The sequence below is a fragment of the Mauremys reevesii genome, linkage group 8, assembly GCF_016161935.1.
Source record: "Mauremys reevesii isolate NIE-2019 linkage group 8, ASM1616193v1, whole genome shotgun sequence".
Classification (NCBI taxonomy): Eukaryota; Metazoa; Chordata; order Testudines; family Geoemydidae; genus Mauremys; species Mauremys reevesii.
The window spans coordinates 49,783,565-49,789,864 of record NC_052630.1 but is presented as its reverse complement, the minus strand read 5'-3'; the positions used below and the strand labels follow the sequence as shown (position 1 = coordinate 49,789,864).

The following is a 6,300-nucleotide window of genomic DNA, read 5'->3' as shown; positions in this document are numbered from 1 at the left end:
CTGCTGGCTAGCCCTGTCTGGAATGATTTGGGACCACAGGAGTGGACCAGCAAAACGATTCAGCTCTCCCTCCTTTCTCACGTCCCTTCAGCCCTCCCAGTGTTCCCCCTCCTCAGAGGGATGCCAGCTTTTTTCCGCTGTCCGGAGATATTCAGCCCATCCTGGCAGGCAGCGGGCTGGCAGCCTTCAACTTACCACTGTGTTGCTTCCCTTTGAATCTCTGCCCTGATTCTGACCATGGGCCCCTGTACCACACCTCCTGCCTTGATTCAGGCTTGGGGACCTATGTGGGCCCATTCTGACATTGCCTAAGGTACATGAGTGTCAGAGGATGCCCCACCTACCTCCAGAACTTTCCTGCCCAAAGTAGCAGCCTCCCATGATGGCTGCCTCCATGACTTCACCTCAGCGGCTGGTAGATTTCTTTGGGCAGAAGTTAGGTCTGTGTCATCACTGCTGTAAAGGGCAAGGACTCCCTGGGGAATATGTTCTGTTCCAGTGGCTAAATTTAGCTTCCTTTTTAAAGGAAAGCCAAACAAAATGTATACCCAAATCTCTGCTCAGATGCCCTTGCATCCAGCCCCTACCATCTCCTGCATCACTGGATGGGAGGCAAGGGGTGGGGGGAGTAATTCTTCATCCTTCCACTGCTGTCTGCATGTTTCCACTGGCAGTCACTTGCTGTGGACTTGTCAAGCTCCTGCTTTCACTGGGGTTACTCAGGTTTAGGTGATCCTGCCTGAGCACTAGGGATTGGACGTGATGATTTCTCGAGGTCCTGTCCAGCTCTGCATTTCTCTGATTCTATGCTGTAGTGGGGGCTTTGCAGATTATATTGTCCAGGTTTATTGTTCACCTGGATGAGCCATGCTGAGGACACCTGGAATAAGGATGGTCTTGTGAGGCGGGCGCTGGACTGGGACTTGAGAGACCTGCCTCTACCACAGGCTCCCTGGGCAAGTCCTGTAGGACTAGGTTCACAAAGAAACTTCCCCCGGCGTAACTTTTAGGTGCCTAGAGAATCACGGGGATTCTCAATGCCTGAGTACAACACCTAAGCTCCCCATACACTGTCTGGGGAGAGACAGGTGCTGCTGAATGGGATTCACAAAAGCCATCCAGGGGCGTGTGCTACATCCCACCCCTCTCAGAGATAGGCACCTAAGTCCGGGCTGCAGGGAGATGTCTCCCTCTGCTTGGGATTCTCAGCTGCAAACCTCTCTTGGTGTTAAGTGCCCGCATGGATTTAGAACAAAGCTGGGAGGGAGGGGAAAGGACTACCTCCCTCATACCATCTGCTTCAACAGGAGAGACAAAGCGAGCCCTACAGCCAATCTGTAGGGGCCCGCTCTGGTTGGTGAGATCTGCCTGGGCTGACCAAATTGGGTCCCGCAGGCGAGCTAGGCAGAGGTGCACTGCTCTTCCACAGCTTTGTGAGGTGCTCAGGGCCTCGTTACCCAAACGCCCAGATGGGACTGTAGTTCACAGGTGCATGCTCAAAAGCAGAAGCATAGAGGACTTTGACTGTGAAAATTAAAGGCAATGAGTGATTTTTAGGCACCTTCAGGGTTCGGGGGCAGCTGAGCAGGGGTTTGTGAATCCCAGTGGGGCAGGATTCTGGGATTTAGGTGCCTAAAGAGGCAGTTAGGCACCTATGTCCTTTTGTGAATGTAGCCCTTAGCCTCGCCATGCCTCAGTTTCCTATTTATAAAATGAGGATAATGATGCTGCCTCTCCCTCATCTAGTTAGACTATCAGCTCTTTAGGGTAGGGGCTACCTCTTAATATGAGTACGTACAGCACCTATTATAATGGGGCTCCAATCTCATTTGGGGCCTTTAAGTGCCACTAATATATAAATAATGATAGCTTACATGTGGCTAGCACCACATCCCAAAGAGCTTTCTTTACTGTCTTTGCACGATGTGTTCAGGAATCACTCCAGACGCACCCCCAACCCCACTGGAATGCAGCTATCTCTGGGGTAGAGTGCAGCAGTCATCTACTGGCACACAGCAACAGTATAATATTTAGGCCAGACAGCAAATAACCGGTAAGAATGTTAGGGAGGCAAAACATAATGTGATGGGGGTTTATAAATCCCACAGTGTTTAACCATGGGTTAACAGGAGCCTGAACACAATTAGGCCAGTAGGTGGCACTTGGAGGGGTCTTAGGCATAATTGGTGATCAAACCCAGCTGGGGAGAAGCTGGGTCTTCACACAGGAAGACGCTCAAGGCACTGCACAAAAGCCAACAAGGAGACCCAGATGAGAGGTAGCTGGAAGTTTCCTTCTGTGGGTTATAGGCTGAGGGGGAGGCCTGAAGCTTGGAGCTAGAAGCATATGGTCCTGAGCCAGACAGAAATAACTGTGATACCCAAGGGGTATTTGGCCTGGGGGGAGGGGTGGCTGCAGAGAGCAAGAGGAATGCTGCACTTGTTCTCCTGGTAGCAGGGAGTGAAGAAACCTGCAGGGAACAGGAGAGCTCTAGCAGGGTGAGGAGACAGTCTAGGGAAAGGTTTGCTAGGAAGAAAACCAGGGCAACAGTAGCAAGGAGAGTGGTGGAGTGAAGCTTGAGTACCTGTCCTGGAGTCCCTGGATTGGAATCCAGTGGGGGCTGGGTTCCCCTACGAGACACTGGTAAAGTGGTAGGAAGCCACTATAGGGAAGGGCTATGGGCTACTGGAAACCCTGAGGAAAGGGTATATGAGGCCCCTTGGGCCAGACTGAAGGGCAGCAGACCTGGTGGAGGATTGGCTAGTTGTTTTTACCTGTCCCTGTTGTTCTTCAAGGGGTGGGACTAAATGTGACCTGGACCATTACAGGGACCAGAGAGGCTGTCAGGAGAAGGCACTGGAGGAGAAGAAGAGCTTGCTACATCATGCCTAGATATGAGGGGGTGTGCCAGCAGTGAATTCACTCTTCTGCAGTAGCTAGTACCAAGCTGGAATTCAGCCAAACCACTGAGATTGACAACACTGCTATTGGGGGAAGGATGGCAGTGAAATGACAAGGCTATAATACTCTGGCTTCCTGTTGGAGAATGAGACCTTTGCCAATGGCTCTGTTCCAGAAACATTCAAGAAAAGTGACAACAGCATCCACACAGGAGTGTGAACTACCTGGAGAGCAATTGGAGTAGTCAGCAGCACAGCTGGGGAGTAGGAAATGGGCCAAGGAAAATGCTATCTGTATTGGGAAGAACCCAGCAAACTTGTAAGTACAAATTGTAACAATGTCCTAAACCAGGGGTGGGCAAACTATAGCCTGCAGGCTGGATCTGGCCCATCAGGATTTTGGATCTGGCCCATGGGATTGCCACCCCCTTGGTGCTGCCGGGACCACGCCACTGCCGTAAGCGGACAGCACCATGTCCCTGCAGCCCCTGGAAGGGGGGAGGGGCAGAGGGCTCCATGTGCTGCCCTTGCTTGCAGGCATTGCCCCCTGCAGCTCCCATTGGCCAGGAATGGGAAACCATGGCCAGTGGGAGCTGTGGGGGGCAATGCCTGCAGGTGAGGGCAGTGCGTGGAGCCCTCTGCCCCCACCCTTGCCCAGGGGCTGCAGGGATGTGGTGCCAGCCGCTTCTGGGAGTGGCACGGGGCTAGGGCAGGCAGGAAGCCTGTCTTAGTCCTGCTCTATGCCAGTGCCACCCTGGAGCTGCTCCAGGTAAGCAGTACCGGGCCGGAGCCCGAACCCCTCCTGCACCCTGCATTCCAACCCCCTGCTCTGAGCTCCCTTAACCCCCTGCCAAACCCCTCCCGTACCTGAGCTCCCTGATGCACCCCTGCCCTGAGCCCCTTCCTGCACACTGCACCCCCTCCCACATGCCGCACTCCCTCCTGCACCCCTGCCCCAGCCCTACATTCATGGCTCTGTATGCAATTTCCTCACCCAGATGTGGCCCTCAGGCCAAAAAGTTTGCCCACTCCTGTCCTAAACACTAAGATGGGTGTTTTCAAAGCTGCCCAGAGGTTTTGGGGATTCTTTCCCAGTTAATGAGAACAAGGCATTCAGCTCCTTTGGACAGCTGGGAAAAACTCAGAGTCTGTAGTGACTTTATATTTGCGGGTATATGTTACAAACAGATGGTACTAGATGCACACAGGGAATGAGAGTCTCAGCTGCCATTCCTTTGACTCAGTGGTGCTACACTGATTCATACCTGCTGTGGTTTTGGCTTCATGTCTTTAGAGGGCTCTGTTTTGTGGACAACATGGTTACTAGCAATTGCATTAGAAAGTGTACTGCTCTCTTCACTAAAGTTACCTATCCTGATTCATAACTTGCATATCAGGAAGTAGATCTAGTGGTCAAAGAAGGAGGCTGGGGGTCAGGACTGTGTGACTCCTAATTCTGACACTGAATTGCTTTGTGGGAGTGAGCAAACTATATTTGAACTTCTTGCCTCAGTTTACCATGGACATATGGGTATAAAGGCCCCAAACTCATGCTGGCCTTCTGGTGAGGGTTTCCAAAGTGCTTTGAGAATCTCAGCTGGTCTCTGTTATGTAAGTGGTGGTCTCTTCCTGCAGATAGCTGCCACAGATAACTTTTGCACCCAGCCTTTGTGGCCAGTGCAAATATTAACAGATGCCTAATAACTACCTGACTGTGCAGCTTATTTATGGGCTGTCATGCTAGACAGGAAACAAAGAGCATCTCCTGTCTCTGTGAATAAGGCCTAGAGATTATCAAAACCAGAGAGTGATCTAGTAGAGAGGAGTCTGAGACCAAAACTGTCCCAAGCTTGGGGGTCTTCAACGTCCACATTGTTAGCAATTTTCCTGCTGATCTCTGTGCTTATCCATTGTAGCTGGATCCAGTGGCAGACAATGGAAGGGGGTGGATGGTGTGGGATTCTGCTTGTTGTGGGCTCTGGGGAGAGGGAACAAGGAGTCCAAGCCCCAACCAAACACCCTTCAAGTCACTTCCACGCTTGTCTACAGTGGGCAGGGGAAAAAGGAGCTGTATTCTCTCCCCAATAACAAAAGATTCATTGTCACTGGAGTGGTGAAAGCTTGCACCAGCTGAGGATCTGTCCCATGTGCCCAAACCACCTTTCCAGAGTACCATATGTGCTAGTCATCAGCTGTCAAACCTCCAGCTTACCCTCTGGGCAACATCTTTCTGCATCATCGGTACTAAAATCCTGCGGTGCCCTGAAAATCAGGGTTTAATGTAAAATGAAAATAAATAGCACAAGGGAGGCCACATGTATTGCAATGATTCATTTCCCAATTGTCTGGAGTAGAAACCGCTGAATATGGATTTACTTGAGACTTGCCATGCAAATTCCAGTTTGCTCTGGTCCTTTGCAACTGGGTTTTGGACCAGTTTGCTTCAGAATACATTGCATTCTTGTTTACAGTTCTGCAGAGCTTCTTTAGCCTTGTGAAAAGCCCTACCTAGCTAATAATAATGTAGCTTTTTATCCTTATAATTCATAGTCCTATTATTGTAGTGGGCGTGTGGCTGTCTGCCTGAATCTAGACTAAATCTGCCTTGTTTGTTTTGTAGTGTTAATGCTGGTCATGAATTGTGTCTTAGATAAACAGTACAATGAGCTCATTGAGCTGGGATTCGTGTACAGCTGACGCTAAGGCAGCCAAGGAAACTAGGCCCTTTCCAGACTATTTCATGAGGATTCAGGAAATCTTGGTTTGAGTCAAATATGAGTGGATCTATGGCCTGTGTCATGCAGAGGGTCAGACTAGATCATAATGGTCCTTCCCTCACTCTACGAATCTAAATGAATACAGGGTTGGAAGTGAACAATCCCTTAACTTAAAGATTATTGCGTATTTAGATGTTCAAGTCATCTCAAAGAATCAGTTACCCAGAGTAGTAGTAGTAAAAAAAAAAGTGGTGTGTGGTATGTGGTGTGTGTGTTGTTGTGTTTTTTTTTTTTTTTACTAAAGTTTTTTTGGGCTAGTTTAATGGAGACAAGAAAAAAATATAAACCAAGCTGGCCTGGGAGCAAAACTATGTTCGTTTGGCATTTTGGGGTAGTTCTTATTTCAGCACAAAGACAGCTGGTGTGCTGAGACCACTGCCTACCATGCTGACCAAGATGGTCTCATTGTTTTTCTTGTGCTCTCCCATCTGTCTCATCCATGTATTGTCTTCTGATATTGGACTGTGGAATCTTTTAGAGAGGCACCAAAGTTTTGTTCTGATTGGCCAGTGCTTCGCATGATGAGGTCCTGGTCTGTGATTAGGGCTCCTAGTCTTCACTGCAATATGAATAATCATACTAGACTGACATGTTTTATCAGGTGAAGAGTGGGGCGGGGGGGG

General features: G+C 49.7%; 1 protein-coding gene across 1 annotated transcript in view; it reads left to right on the top strand.

The window, feature by feature from the left end:
* Positions 1 to 2,295: 2,295 nt before the first annotated feature.
* TNR (tenascin R) overlaps positions 2,296 to 6,300 on the top strand; it is a 314,626-nt gene continuing 310,621 nt past the window's right edge. Inside the window, exons 1-2 of the mRNA XM_039483709.1 lie at positions 2,296 to 2,498; positions 2,829 to 3,219. The gene's annotated coding sequence lies outside the window, so the exon portion shown is untranslated. The remainder of the gene's footprint in view (positions 2,499 to 2,828; positions 3,220 to 6,300) is intronic.